General features: G+C 44.5%; 1 protein-coding gene across 1 annotated transcript in view; it reads left to right on the top strand.

Annotated features, from left to right (window-relative positions):
• The first annotated feature begins 615 nt into the window (after positions 1–615).
• fam222ba (family with sequence similarity 222 member Ba) overlaps positions 616–15,837 on the top strand; it is a 30,302-nt gene continuing 15,080 nt past the window's right edge. Inside the window, exon 1 of the mRNA XM_052047846.1 lies at positions 616–779. The gene's annotated coding sequence lies outside the window, so the exon portion shown is untranslated. The remainder of the gene's footprint in view (positions 780–15,837) is intronic.

Raw genomic sequence — 15,837 nt, 5'->3', positions numbered from 1 at the left:
TGATTACCCTATGCAATGATATTGTCACTGTTTAGGCAAAGCACATATATTAATACAAATGGTGGAGCAGCACATGTAGACAGATAATTGAGAACAGTCACAGGCATATATTCCTCATTCTCTGCAAAAGAAAGCCTAATATTGCTGTTGAGAAGTTGTGACATCATCTCCGTCTCCATGTACTGTATATCTGTCCCCTTGGTGGCCAAGGGCCAGAAGGAACAATGAAGGATCATTGAATTGAAGCAAAAAGTGTCACAAAGACCGTTTAATTCTTGACATTCTATTGAATTATGTCATTCCAGTATGTTTTTATAACATTTAATCTTATAGAGTGCTATTTTCCTCATTACTTTAAAAAACCCACTAGTAATTTCAATGAAAAATAATGTGTGATATCAACATTGAGGGGTCCCATTGTCTCCACTATAAATTCCAGAGAAGGATTGTCTTACTCTCCCCTGAATACTACCGTACTCCGCCGCTTTTTATGACTTGACCCCGAACGTATGTCGGGACCTTCGTAGGACCCTCTTTATGCACTTGTAAATACGGTCACAACCCGCCTGTACCTTTAACGACTGGGTAGACGTATCCGTGCAGCGCGCATGCGCCGGAAGTTGCCTGCCGCAGACAGCAGCAGCAGCCGCCGCAGCAGCAGCAGCAGCAGCACAGCAGCAGCAGCAGTGATTCGGGAGCGCAGAGCGACGGGAGTAATTCTGTCCGTTTTGAGCCATGGCGACCAACTAAACGATGCCTTTTGCAGAGGTGGACGGAGAGTAAGTAGTCGTGTTTTAGCCACGCGCTATTCGTGCTCGCGACTCGGTGACACCTGCGCCACAATTGGTCGCACGTTATTTGGGAAAAGGCGAGGAGGAGAGGGCAACAATGGGACTGTGTGTGTACGTTTGAGGCGTGCTAGGAGGTTAGCTAGCCTGGAGGTGGCCACTCAGCTGGCACTCTTACCACTAGCAACCTGCGCTTTTGTAGCTCCTCTACAGTCTCTACGTCTAAGGACCAAGCCGACTGTTTCACGGTGTATTGTGAGTCTAATTTCAACTCGCAATACATTCATGCTAGAAGCAAAGGTGTATTAAATGAAACCGGTTCTTGATTACTACTATAAAGATGCCTAGCTAGTTCTTGTGACAACAGTTGTGGATTTACGACCATTTCCGTGCCAAATCACCTTTATCGTATTTATTCAGTTGTGCCTCACGGGGTCTTGTGTGTTTAAAGTTGCTTGTGTTATTTATGTCGAGGCTTTATTGAGTTATCTCCTTGTATCGGTGCACAGGGAACTGTATGACTGCTATGATGTTCATGATGAGTGAGAAGGGTTTTTATGCACCTGCAAAGGGAAGTGTTAAAGGTGATAACAAAAGGTTGACGTCACCGTGCCGTACATCCACCTCAGAGGAAGAGGAGTGAACGAGAAGGGGTAGTTTGTGGGGAGCAGCCTTTTTTTCCACCACAGCCTTCTAATGGTTTGTGTCTGGACAGAAGAGGTCTGCCTCTGATCAAATTTCGGCTATCCTAAGGGCGCACTTAACTAATGGGATCCTATCGATGTTTTTGCCCCCTCTGAGTCAGATCTTTGCACGGCGGAATGTTAATGCCGCTACTGTTGTTTTTCGGGCAGCTCTGAGTCACGTTTTATTGTAATGTCATGGGGTCTGCATTATTCCCAAGACTGGACTAAGGCTGGGTAATGCAGAAGAACACTTTTCATATTGTGAGATGCTCGAATTGTGTATTTTGAGCTCAATGTGCATTTTATGCCTTAAGTTGGAAAAAAAAGCCTTCATATAGAATGACAGAGCTTAGTTGTTTGACTTTATGACAAGCTGAGATTTGGCCAGAGATGGAGCCTGACCTTGCTAGTCCAAAAGTGCACTTTTGCAACGTAGCTTTCTTCACTTACATTTTCCAAAGAGCAGATAATTAAATTTCAGAGTGTGTCGTCGGGGAAACTCAGGCCCCCAGACTCTGTGCAATTATCGAGTAGAAGGAAGCCTTTTTGCAAGGAGGTGCTATGTTTCCCAGCGCAATGAAGATTAATTAGGTCTTAGAAACAAATGACTCTAAGGCCTCTCCCATCTGCAAAGTGCTGTAATGCCACCTCTACCAAATAAAGCCTTTATAGTCGATGCTAACATCCTTGTTTTGTGAAGCCTGTGTAATTGCAGCTTGGCATTCGCAAATGTATATATTCCCTGATTTTTTGGGGGAACCTATCCTGTTATTTGCTGGAAAACTCACCTAATCGCTGTTTTGTCTCAGGTCAAAGCAACTACAGTATAATTTTAACCCCATTTGTGGGCATCTTGGTTCTGAAGTAATGTGAGGAGTTTAATTACCTGGAGATATTCACTATTTGCGGCACACGGTTCACTGCACACTCCGGTGAAACTTCAAAGGTAGAATATTTCAGGAACCTCCAATTCATCTTCAAAGCTATATTTGTGGTTAATAGAATGAATCTGCTGCAAAGTCAGCCCATTGCCGCCATAATATCAGGCGAGAACCCAAATTTACACGTCCAAAAAAATGCACCACAGGGTATGGCTAATGTTGAATTATTGCCCTGTAAATACGTGTATGGACAAAAATTCTAAGTCCCAAACATGAAACAATCAAATGCAAAACAGAAAGTATGGCAATAAGTGCATGCGTCATGACCACCTATTCTTACACAGGAAGCAAGCCAGTCATTTGTGCTACATTGCTAGCAGCAAGATCTAGCACTTGGTGTTAGCAGTCAGCTCCACTGTTTGGACTTCACTGTCACTTCATAAGGAATGTGTCTGCTGACTTAACCCAACTCCTGGTGAATAGTCTTCACAGAACATCCATCGAAAATTCTCCCAAACACCAGACTTAATGCTTTGACACTGTGTACTCTTGCGTGATAAGCAGTTTGGTCATGAATGACGATGTTTGGCCAGCAACTTTTATATGGGTTCACTCCCAAGTTTTGGTCAGTTTCTGCATGCAGCAATGAATGTTTTCCAACTTTGGTTCAAGCCTGAAAATATGTGCGTTAAGCCTCAATGTCAGGAGCACCTGGTTCGTTTGTTCATGTCACGCCGGTCAGCGCGGTCGAAAATGAGTGCTTTCCGCCAAAGGGAAATGTCAACCGTTCATGAGTCATGTGCTGACTCTTTGACCCATCACCACAAACCGAGAGTCTTTGCTTGAGGGCAGAAAAGTAGTTTGCCTTTGGGCTTTTCTGCCAGCTACTGACACATGTGTCGGAATGTATTGATTCACGGTGGAGGCAGAAGAGGCCTCTTTGCTTTTTAAAGTGCAGCATTGTGGCTTTTTTTTTTGGCCTCGGATGTGTGTATGCATACAGCAAGGCTTCGTAGTCATAAAAATAAATATGAACAGCATACCAAGGTTTAAAACGTCTGTCATGCAAATCTTATCTGCACCTGAAATTTTTGTTACCTTGGATCCAAACAAAATTATCTATGATGAACCTTTACCCCCTTGTCGTTATCAAGATAAGCATAGCAGCCTGGACTTAGGAATTTTTGCATATCTTGAATACGATTTGAAATGTTTCATTGAAACGTGTCATTTTGGACAAATAAATACCATATACAGTACTGTATATTTGGGAGAAAATTGAATGATTTGGAGACTTCTGTCAGTTCCAGAGTCAACTGTCACCATCATAAAATAAGTTTATATAAATGTAAGTCACGTTCTTAAAGGGGAAGTCAAGTCAAATATTTTCTTTTTTCAATTTTATCTTCAATGCGCCCCCACTACTCTAAACACGGTTTTCTGATTAATACTTCATTTGTGAAAACATGAATTGGCAGCAAAATCCTGCCATTTGTATCCATCTCAGGTGGCTTACATTTTGCAATTTAAAATAAGAACACTGGGCTTACATGTGTACGAACAAGTTAACAAATACTCTAATATCAAAATGCTATTTTGTGACATTCTCTTCGACGTGTGAAGCATGCCAGCAGGGAGGATTTAGTTTTTATCACATCATCAGTCAGTAGATTTTCGCCAAGTTTAATGGGAATAATACCCTTTGACAAAAAGAATAAAACAACTGCTTACAAATCAAACTAAGTTGCCATATAAAAAACAGGAAGAGAGTAATGAACTTTCACAGATTTTGCTCATGAACCTTGCGTATGGGCGAGCGACTTGTCAAGTCAACAGTATTTATAGAGCACTTTCAAACAGCCATCGCTGCATACAAAGTGCTGTACAGGGAGCGATTTAACATACATAATAAACAGTAAGACAAATCGGTAATAAAGGCGGTAGAAAGCACCAAGCAGTAAAATCAAGAACAAATCTAAGTCACGCTGAGTCGAACGCCAAAGAATGCAAGTGAGTTTTGAGGACGGCTTTAAAGATGGGCAGCGAGGAGGCTTGCCCCGAATGTTCAGTGGGAGGTCATTCCAGAGAGAGGGACCAGCAACAGAAAAGGCTTGATCCCCTCTGAGCCTCAGTTTAGTGCTTGGTACTTCTAACAAAGACTGGTCCACAGACCTGAGGTGCCGGGCAGGTGTGTAGGGGCGGATGAGCTCAGGGAGATAAGGTGGCGAGAGATTATTCAGAGATTTGAAAACAAAGAAGAAGATCTTGAAAATAACTCTAAAATGAATGGGGAGCCAGTGAAGGGATGCCAGAGTAGGAGTTATATGCTCCCTCTTACGAGTACTAGTCAAGAGGCGAGCAGCGGCATTCTGGACAAGCTGAAGGCGCTTAATGGAGGACTGGCTGACTCCGGTCACTTGAGCCAAATCCTCGGAGCAGTGAGGAGAGGACCATGTGAACCCACACATAGCTCTCCAAATGCTAAATTGACCTGGATTCAACGAAGACCCGACCTATGATTGGTCTCGCAAAGTTAAAAGCAATTGTTCTTGAGTGGCTCCCATTGAGACCCACAGGCTTTATGTCGCAGAAGGCCCCGCACTTGTCAGCAGAACAATCTGCCGCGCAACATAAAGGCCGCGGCAATAAGAGGATCATATCAAAGCCCTACTTTACGTCTTAGGCATCACTACGAGCGGTTCTTGAAACGAATGGGTGGAAGGTACTAAGCGTGTTGAGAACTTGCAGTCACTGTGCTCTCATGAAAAATCAATGATTAAAAGTTCGTCACATGTATATTTTTTTCTCCTCGTTTTATTGTTGACTGAAACAGCCTTGCCAACTAGCACGTTTTGTCGAACAAAAGTGGCGTTTTAATTGGAAATGTGCAACCAGGCTCTCTCCCTAAAACTCATTTCCCTGCAGGGGCCAGTGGATGGTAAATCTCCAGCAGGTGTTGCCTGTGAATTTTATGTGCAAATGTAGGAGATTTTTTTTGTAATTTTCTGCACCTCGGTAGTTTTGGTTGTCCCCATTTTCCCTTTTTCCCGTGTCTCCTCTCTGCTCTGCGGTGTAGGATCCGACATGGAGCAAATGTTTGGTCGGTTTTGGAGACGACAGTGTGAGGGGTCAAAAACAGGTCAGAGAGTTAAAAAAGTGGGAGTGCATGATCCTTGCAAATGGGGTGTTGTGGCCCAGTTGCGCCTGAGCCTCAGAGTAAGGAAGTGACCTGCAGGACTGCGGGTCACATGGCATTTGCTTTGTATTTAGTCAAATGACTTCAGGCACTCGGCCTGCTTTGACACTCCGTGACTTCCTTTGCGATGCATGTTTATTTTGTTTTGAGAGGATTTGCATGTTAGCAAGCCGACTCCAATTAGGGGCAGAAAAAAAAAACAAGCAGCAGCAGCGGCTTTTGCTTTGCTCGGCATATTGTATGATCAACAAACCTGAAGCCCAAAGCCAGGCAGGGCTTCAACCAAACACCCGAGGGGGCTTTTAGCAATTGTTGTGTCTTCATCTCGAGGGTAATCGTGGAAGAATGCATGCCTCACTGTGACATTCATGGCAGAAACAACAGCCATAGCAGCGGGAGGCACGAGGGCATCTCGGTGTGATCAGCCTCGACAGAGTCACTGGAGACAACGGGGCTGTTTATCCGCCTCCCATCAGCAGCAGAGGAGCAGGCCAGATGCGGCGTTCTGTTTATGGCACAAGATAAGGCTGTCTCAATCAGATCACTGAGCCTCTCCACCCCCCAAAATACGCTCTCGCTTTAATAAGAACGGCAAGGCGAGCCCCGTATTACATCCCAGGCAATGCTAATAAATATCAATATCATGTCTGGTGCTACGGTTTTCCAATGTGGACATATCAGGGCATCATTAGCTGGCGCTACAGAGGCTCTGAGGGTGACCCCGGTGTGCGAGGTCACCAACGATGCTGGAACGACGCGCCAGTAAAGCCGCTGCCGGTGGAGTCATACATGCACACTCCACAATGAGTTTAATGTGTCATATTTGGCACAAACGTTCGATAAATCTTCCAGGGGATTAGAAGGGGGTTGGGGGGGAGGAGATGCTGTTGGCTAATTGGGCTTTATTTTTAAGATTTCAAGCGCTTCATTAGAGGCTGAATTTCCCCTCTGGGTGGAATCTTTTTTTTGGGGGGGGGGCTCACAAGCTCAATACGAAAGATCTCAGGATGCGTCACAAGCTTGAAGTTGATTTTTATAATGTAAAGACTTTTGATGAATGGTTTATGTTTTTCACAATCTCAAATTGACATGTGGTAACAATAAGCCTGAAGTATTGACTGGAATTATATTTTTAGCTAAAATGATGACACTGCTAATAAACAATCACTGGCAAAATCCAAAGGGATTTATGGTCACAGGCACTGCCTATTAGCATAACACCTAGCTTCATTTCACAAGCGATTATTTTGAAGAATTGTAGTGAGGCAAACGCGCAGCAGCAAAAAAAAAAAAGGTGCACGCAAACTCTTTCAGGGTGCCCCAAGTGTTCAGACTAAGACACCACAATCGACTCAAGATTTTGTTTTTTTAATTTACAAGAAATCCTTTTCATATTTCAAAAAAAGTGTTTTAATACTACAGGTCCGTGGTTGTATTCTGAGAACTGTTTGCCATGATGTTTGGGGTTCCTGTTAAGATTGCTGGCCTGAATCCTGAACAAACTTCAAACATGAGGATCATCTCATAGGACAACCTTAAAAGGTTGTTGGGAGTTTGACGTCTTTGGTCAGGAAGGCGGCAAAATCGGAACAAAAACAGCCGATTGTATACCCAGCTTGTTTACATTTTTATAATTATTTGCACTCTATTGCATATTCATTAAAAATGATATATTACCAAAAATATTTGGCCCCCGATGTTAGTGTTTTATTTAGTTTTTATTGTTATTTTTTTAAATTAATGTATTCATTCTGTGTTTTCTACAGTAAATATTGTAAGAAATGCTCTGTAAATACGGGGAAAGATATGAGATTTGCTATTTATTACATTTGATTTTTATACCTCTCAAAAAACAACATTGGGATATAAATTGTTGTTCTCAAAGTATCAGGATATAAAATGTTGTCGCATAGCGCATAGGGCCACAGTCAAATTTGCTGTATTTCGCCGTGATGCTTTCGGTATTTAATCATGGGCCGTCTTAAAAGGTCTGACTGGTGGAGGAGGCTGTACTGTAGCTGTGTCAGGGAGCCGCGGAGGCTCCTTTGACAGAGCTGCAGAGGTGAGGAGTCAGTTGGCCCTCTGCCGTGACCCTTCCCCGGGCCCGAGTGTGTGGGTGTGTTTTATTTTTCTGTGTGCGTGCGGTGCGCCGGAGAGCCGGCGGCAGTTAGAATGGGGCTCTTTATAACCTCCTCACCCTCCGGTCCTGTTTGCAGCCATTGTTGGCCACAGTGAATGGTATCTCCGTGCCTTGAAAAGTAACCAGATGACATTCTTCCTGTTGTTGGAAAGGGCCCGGGGTTGTGTTGTGAAAAGCAGCTGAAAGGATAGGCTAAGATTGTGACCTTCACAGGCTAATCTCTGGCACGTCATTCACGGAGCTGTTTCAAGCAAATGCAGACAATCTCGAGACTCGTGGCATCAGCGGCCGGCCTTCTCGATGCCATTGTGAAATTCTACCACTGCAATTGAAAGGCACTTCGCGGGGCTTTAAGCATCAGTGCAAGCGCTTCAACTAGCTGATGTTGTTGATGTCTTCAGCAAGTGGCGTTTTCTGGAATGTGCAGTGGCGCAGTTGTCACTCTGCGGGGGGTGTCGGTGGGGGGGGGGGGGGGGGGTTGAGACGCTGCCTCCAATCATGGTTCATAGTTCAACTCGAGTTATTGTCTTAAAAGAGCACACTTGAAAGCGCCATTAACAGGATGCTCTCTTGCAGGATAAAAGCTGAGCTTTTTGTTTCATGCATCTTTGAGATGGTTTTAAGATGTGAACCTGAGTGATACTTAGTCCTACCTTGAAGCTTTCAATCTAAAATTTAATATGCCGCAACAGTCTTGACTAAATGCGCGATTGCTTACCGTGTGGCATTGAGTGTATTTTATTGTGTTCACTTGGTTGACTTTTTGCGCTAGATAAAAGTTACTTTGACATTTTTTATATGGACCGTATGCACTCTTTGAACTGATCTAAGAGCTTTTGTCACCCTTTGAAAGACACGCACAGGATGTGCCCCCTGTTTAGGGTTAAGATTTGGGTCAGATCTCTCAGAGGAGTCTCCTTTTTTTTTCATGGCAGTCGGGACTGAAGTGGAATATGCCACAGAAAGAAAGCCGTCAAGTTCTTCTGGCGTCTTTTGTCTGACATCTTTCAGCGATGAATGATTGGCATATCTCCTGCCATTTCCCCCCTTTTGTTTGCACCCTTTCAATTTCGGAGCAGATAATAAAATTGGCCATTACGTGTAATGTGTTCACAGCCTGCGAAAGCACAAAACCACAAGGTGGTTTACAAAGGAAGCATCCAGTTAGAAAAGGAAAATGTCAACTTTTATCACACCGCTGCACAACCATTTTGCATTTGTCCCAAAATATCCCCTGAAGTCGTGCTTCATCGGGAGAATGAGATGGCGATGGAAGTGGAGTGGGGGCCCAATTTGAAAGACATTCTTGTAAGTATTCATGTGTAAGGAGTCCCGAGGCAGGTCATGTTGCCGTGTGACAGGCAAGCATTCGTCTTGCCTTGTAGCTCACTTCCCAAGTCTCATTGCGGGGATTTGAGTGTCGGCTTTCTGTAATTAATAGCCACTAGCCTCCGCACCCCATCACAAGACCGGGCACTCGTCTGGTCCGATGGGTGCGACCCATCCACGTCTTTTCTCCCTGTATACATATCGGCCGACTGTGTACATAGAAACACGCCGGCCCGAGCCAAAACAAAGAGCGCCTTAATCATGACTGTGAGTTTCAATGCCGCGGCGCTGATGGAAAGCTTCCCGGTGAAGGATGCGGTTCGTTTTCGTCGACTTTGTGTCGAGCGCCGTTCCACTCGAGTCCTACGCTGTTTAGCGGAAGCTGGCGGCTCTGACGGATCGCCGTCCCGATGGGGAGATTTATCCGGCCAGTACTGCCAACGGCACTGACACCATCATTAGGCTTTGATCAGCCGCAAGTCTGCCAGAGGAAGAGGAGAGAGTAATATTCTTGATCTAATTACTCTGAGACATTTCAGGCAATGTAATATGTGATTTAACCTCTTCTCAGAGGCTATAAAAGGAAGCTGGGTTAATCTTCCTGGCAACCTCGTTTCCACGCAGGGGACAGTGCCTTAAATTTCCCTTTCCCAGGAAGCTGGTAAAAGCCACCGTGACGGTACAGTTTGTGCTCGGAGTGCTTCAACATTGCTCTGACCTTTCTTTTAACGTGAGCAGCGGCGCGCCGTGCGCATTTCCATGCTAAAAAAGCATTTGCGCATCCTCCGGAAAAAATAGATTGTGTTGCGCGGCCTTTTGTTTTCCCCGCTCCGCTCTTTTCACGCTGCGAAATGATGAGTTGTGCAGATTTGATTTGAACAAATAGATTGCAACTGGAATGAGGGGGGGGGGGGGTAAATCAGTCAAACATGGTTAAACAATTCTTCGGACATGAAGAGATTAGTCTTGCTTGCCCTGAGCTCGTCAGAGGCCTTTCTCTCAAGCGCTCGGCTAGGCTTTTAGGGCCAAGGGCCACGGGCTGTGGCCTGCCCTGCTCCGCGGAGAACCACACACTCAGCCCTCAGCATGCTCCATTGCTTCTAAATGCCCCCGCGACTCTCCTCGCTGCCTTTGTGAGCCGGCACGGTTGCAGTGATGGATTAGCAAATGTAATGCAGACTTTTCTATTCATGGCCACCCTCTTTGCAAAGTCTTCCCGGGATCCGTCCCACTCCTTTTTTTAATTTTCCACTCATTAACGGTGTGAATTTGAACTGTACTTTTTCATTGTCGGAAGGATTCCGCTGCGCCGCGGCCATCGTAAATGAAGCCTCTGGGCATCTTGTGCGCTCTGGCTGAGATCTTGGACTTGGTCTTCCATTTTTATGGCTGAGCTCCGATCACACTGATGGATGGTGACCGTGACATGATGATATGTGACATGTGTCAATTTTCTTTTCCGTGTCGGCAAGGATGATATGTACCTGCCTTACTCGGTGTCGCAGTTACATTTTCTTGCCAACCAATCTTGCTAAGATTCAAACTGATAACGTCAGTCGCCACTGAGCAGACAGACCGTTGACCATAGTGGCAACATTTGTATTAAAACTGTTTTGTCAAACAGCTGCGAGCGCAGAACACACAACGTGATAGTCAGAGAGCTAAAAAAATAATTGAATTCATCGATCCAAACGGCCAGCCTTTCTAGACTGGAGCTTTGCTGCGTTCTTACCTGGTTGCAAATATTTCACGGAATATTCTCTGACTTCTGCAGTCCTCTATGAAAGCAATTTGACATCATGTCAAAATTCTCATTGTCATTTAATTTAAAAAAATGGACAGATTGGACAGATGGATTATAAGAATAAATTTCATTACTGAATCCTTTTCAATTGTACAAATTGCAAAAAATGTTTGCATGAGCAGAAAAGTTCTCCCCTACTCCTTCACCCCGCGCTACACGTTGTGGCGTCTTGCACCTGCCTTTCAGACGCATTATTCAAAGACACAAAATCAGCCATCACAGTTCTTCCAAAGTATGATCAATCAAATTACAAGTGCGAAGGGAATATGTATTCTCCTCGCAGGACCTGCAAAATGAAGGATGCGGCAATTTTGCCCATTTTTTTATTATTTTTTTTGCTGACACGATTCTGCGTCTTGCTCAGTTAGTACATCAGCTTCCGCACGTTTTGGTGAGCAATCAACTTTGGGCCTGTTGTAAATATTTTGACAACAAACAAAAAATAACTCTGGTGAAATGACCTGCTTCGAGGGGTGTTTGTGATGCACCAGCACATTTCACAGAATTAGACACAGCCCTAACCACCCATGTGTTTATGCACATTGTAGTACAAAGTCAGGCAATCCATCATCTTAAAAAAAAGTAAAAATCCACATTATACATCGCTAGATAAGAAGAATAAGTGACTTTCAGCTTTTTCTTGTCACTCACTCGATTTATTTGGCACACTTTTTACGCCGGGTGATGTTTGATTATTCACTGTGTCATGATTTTCCCCAAACACGCTACTTCTGCATTTAGGAAAATCTTCATGACCATTTTTTCCCATCAGTTTTATGTCGGGGAGTTTTGAGTTTTGAAGCTGCTTCCTGCTCGCAGTTAGCACAGGCCAATTCTCTCACCCCTCTCTTATCCCCTTGGTCCCTCCTCCACTCTTGTTTGGAGGGTACACTGCTGTGCTCTGAAAAGACCCCAATTAGCAAGACGAGCGGGTCTCCTGAAGGTCACTCCCAAGGCATTGGTGTGAGAACAGAAGACTTCTGGGTGGGTCAGGAGTTATGTCCGTGAGAGTCTCAGCTGGATTTAAAACACAATAAGCACTCTTTCTTGACGTAGCAAATGCTATTTTTTTTTGTTATTGTTGTTTTTCCCCACGTTAAGAAAGTACACGCACGTGACCGTATCTCAAAGATCCGTTTGTCATGAGCTCTTTATCAAAACATGTCTCGGCGTCCAGGCTATCCGGGCCTGATTGATGTCGCCGTCCTTATTGCAGGGAACGGGGGTCGATGGCTGAAATTTGCTGCCGGGTGCATTAATGCTCTGTTCAATGGCGGAGACCTTTGAGCATGCCTCATCAGTCTTGAGTCACTGGCTGGCCGCTGGATGCAAGAAAGTCGGAGGGCGGGATATGTAAAGGAGTTTTATCAGCTGAGCTAATTCGATTACTCATATGACTGTAGCCCTCTCACAGGGGAGAAGGCTTTGATTATCGTTTGGCTTCCTCTGTTCAACCCCCAACATGTACCATTCCTGTGCTAGTGTGGCGATCGGTTGAAGCATTGTGGACTTGACCTATTGCGCGTGTTCCAAAAATAAAATAAGGTTCGATTCACTGTCAAACTACGATTTTAAAAAGCAAAAATAGGTACTGTATTTTCCAGACTATTAAGTCACATTTTTTTTTTTCATAGTTTGGCCGCCCGGGGGTGCGACTTATACTCTGGAGCGACTTATTAACACATTCTTTCATTTGACATGTTATTTTCACAACCGCAAGAGGGGGCTCTAGGCCTGTGTTGATGCTTTCCACATTGACACAAAAAAAGCCTACGATGACCTACGATGAAGTAGAAGAGGAAACACCGTCGCTTCTAACTCCGAAGTTGGCAGAGTTGCTTAAAAAAGTGACACAGAGGATGAAGATTTCATTGGATTTAATGATTTGGTCAACTTGTTAGCATGATCATGCTACAGTTATCTGAATAACTCTTAATATGTTACGTGAACATACCGAGCACATTCTCAGTTCATTGTTTATGCGTCATGTAACGTTAGCGTATCAGACTCTTATTTTTATTTGCCTTCAAAGATGACATGTCTGTTGTTGGTGTTGGATTTTATCACATAAATTTCCTCCCCAAAATGCGACTTATATTCCAGTGCAACTTATGCATGTTTTTTTTGGTTCTTTATTATGCATTTTATGAGTGGTGCGACTTATACTCAGGAGCGATTTATAGTCCGGAAAATACAGTAAGTAAATAAAACCGGTTGGGGATTCGACCGGTTTGACATATCGGAGGCCATTCCCAAAAATTGTGCTGCGATTCTCACATTAGGTCATTTTTGTCTGACCACAACACCGGTGCTTGTGCAGAAGTCGTAATTCTGGTGCCGTGACAACGCCGGTACACAAATGAGCACTTGAGTCGGCCCATAGTACAACAAACTGAGAGGGCCCTTAGAGGATCAGATGCTCCCATGCAGACACGCAGGTGAGATGTTTGCCGTGTCGGGGCCTGTGTTTGCCTGCCTTTCCACCGAGTCATTGGCTGGCTGACCATTGCCCGATGCCCACGACCCCGGCGGGTCTGTTGGCGGGTGAGCCACGTGGCTGACAGGCACCCACAAACAAACTGGAAAGAACCACAAATGTACTGTGATTTGCCAGAGGCAGATGGAACACTTCTTGCTTCCAGGCACATGGAAAAGATCACTTTTAAGTCATGCGCGGAGAAACTGGTTTGGTCTGGCTGCAGGCGAGACTGAATGTCAGAGCTGCCACAGGAGGCGGCTGACCTTACCAACTTTAACGTAGGCCCGGGAAAGAGGCGGATCAGCATGTATGGAACACACGCAGAGCAGGATTTGGAATCGGCACGGACGGATTTGCGCTTTTATAGCCGGAATTGCTACTGTAGCAAACATTTTGCCAAGTTCTCAATGAAAAGCCAACTGACGTGTTGGCTGTTGGAGGACAACTAAGCTTTGTAGAAAGCTTGTTCTTCATGGGAGGCCTAATAAATGTCCCTCTGCCGACCTATGTAACACTGGAAGTTTTTGTTTCTGACACCAAGCCCCTTTTAGGGGAATTTGTTGATACTCAGCGCTTGTCCATTTGCAGAGTTGCTTGGAATGCCCGACCTACGGTCAGGCCAGCTGTGTTCCCGACCAGATCTGCGTTGAACTTCAGAATGCTTCGGACATTTTTCCCTTTTAAATAAGTGCGTGCGTCAGTCGGAAAGAACTGGAAATAGAGGTGGTCTGTGGGGCATTTGTCTCTGCGTCTGTGTGGGAGAGAGATTTGTGAGAACAGCTGCATTGATAGTGTTTTGTTTTGAGAGCACTCAAAGCTGAGGCATAAGCCGTGGGAACACCTGGATTGAGGGGAAATGGTACAGGAGGCAATGGCGGTGTCAGTTCTGCTTTTGGATCTGTACCAAGCAAAATGCACACGCACACACACGCTCTTCTGATGTGTGAGCATAGCCTTGAATCCCAATCAACAGCACTTAACAAAGATTTCCTGTTTCTCCCTTTTAATCGCCGGCTCAATTTGTCACTGGGGTGTCCAATTTCTCGTAAGCGCTTTGAGTGAGGCGAAACATATACGAGGAGCAACACAAAATGGATGCACCTGCTAACAAATGAAAACCTCTCGATCCTAATTTAGCTTGAATCTGCCACCTGGAAAAAATTGACAGCTCTTTTGCTGCCGGCATGTTATTTCCCCATCAACAAGGGAGGAAGCTAGTTTGCTCATTTGAAGAGATTGTGAAGTTTGGGCCCATATCAGGTGACACCTTTCTTCAATTTTTTGGCCTCAACACAAACTTGATATCGGGTCACTGTTTAAGTTCAGTCCAAATATTTTTGGTAGCACAAACGTTCCAAAATTGTGCAGAGCGTCTTGTCGGAAGAGTTGAATCTGCAGCAGGGGGAATCAATACCTTATTTTCTCCCATTTTCACTTCCTGTACATCTAAAAGCCAGATGTCCCGATGCTTGTTTCATGAAGTATGTACACGCTGCATATTTTGATTATATACATGGCTGTGTATTTCTTTAGATCTTTTTCCCGTCTGCCTTCATGGCAGATCAGCAATTCATCACAGCACATTCAAGTTGTAAACAAGTTTATGAAACATCCGTCTGAAGTGTTGTGATTATATCACGCAGACGCCTACACACACACACACATACACGTTTAGATACACACGGCAGCGTAACATGTTTGTTGACGTTTTTTCTGAGCATGCCCTTACAACCCTCCCGCACAGCCCCACACCGGCCGGTATCTGACACCATGTGACTCAGCTCATTGTTGTCTGATGTGACGATTGGGATATGTGATGTTCACTGTGAAGTAGAAAGAAAGCCAGTTACCATTTACTGACAAGAGGGTTAAAATGCCAAAGTGAATCGTGTAATCGCTGCAATAGTTAAACGGAAACAAAATTATTGTCAAATTAAGAATCCCATCTCTACGGCATTACCTACAACGTGCAAACTTGCGAGATCAAAAGATGATTCAATTGATTGCTGCTTTCGTTCGGTGGCTTCCCGCTAGTGGCTAAAGTGCTAATGTTTACATGGGCAGGCCTTCATGCATTCCACTTCATCACTTGGGTGCTACTTGTTCAAATGATTCAACAGGTTTGTTGTGTTGTTTTTAATGCCGTCACTCTGGAGGTACCGCCACAAAAGCGATGAGACGGAACTTCTCTCGTCAAACTAGCTTGATCTTCAGAAGATTACGCCGAGTCATGGCTGCCCGTGAGCTGCACGTTTAGCTGCACTCTTGGTCATTTTTACGATGACTTTCTGTTTACTGTTTCTCCATTTGTTAATTCGGTTCATGGCAACTCTCAAACCAAAGTTAGAAGGAAAAGATTCACTATGATTGGCCGCAGTCACATACAATTCCGCCACGTCCGATGGAGTAAATATGCCCACAACTTATGTAACATTGTGATTCTCAATGATGTAATCAGCAAACCTTCACTTCTATTGCCCTTCAGAAGGTAATGGATGAGGTGGAGGGATGGCTGACGCTACACCTTTTCCTTA

The sequence above is a fragment of the Hippocampus zosterae genome, chromosome 16, assembly GCF_025434085.1.
Source record: "Hippocampus zosterae strain Florida chromosome 16, ASM2543408v3, whole genome shotgun sequence".
Classification (NCBI taxonomy): Eukaryota; Metazoa; Chordata; class Actinopteri; order Syngnathiformes; family Syngnathidae; genus Hippocampus; species Hippocampus zosterae.
This window is presented reverse-complemented; position numbering and strand designations above follow the sequence as displayed.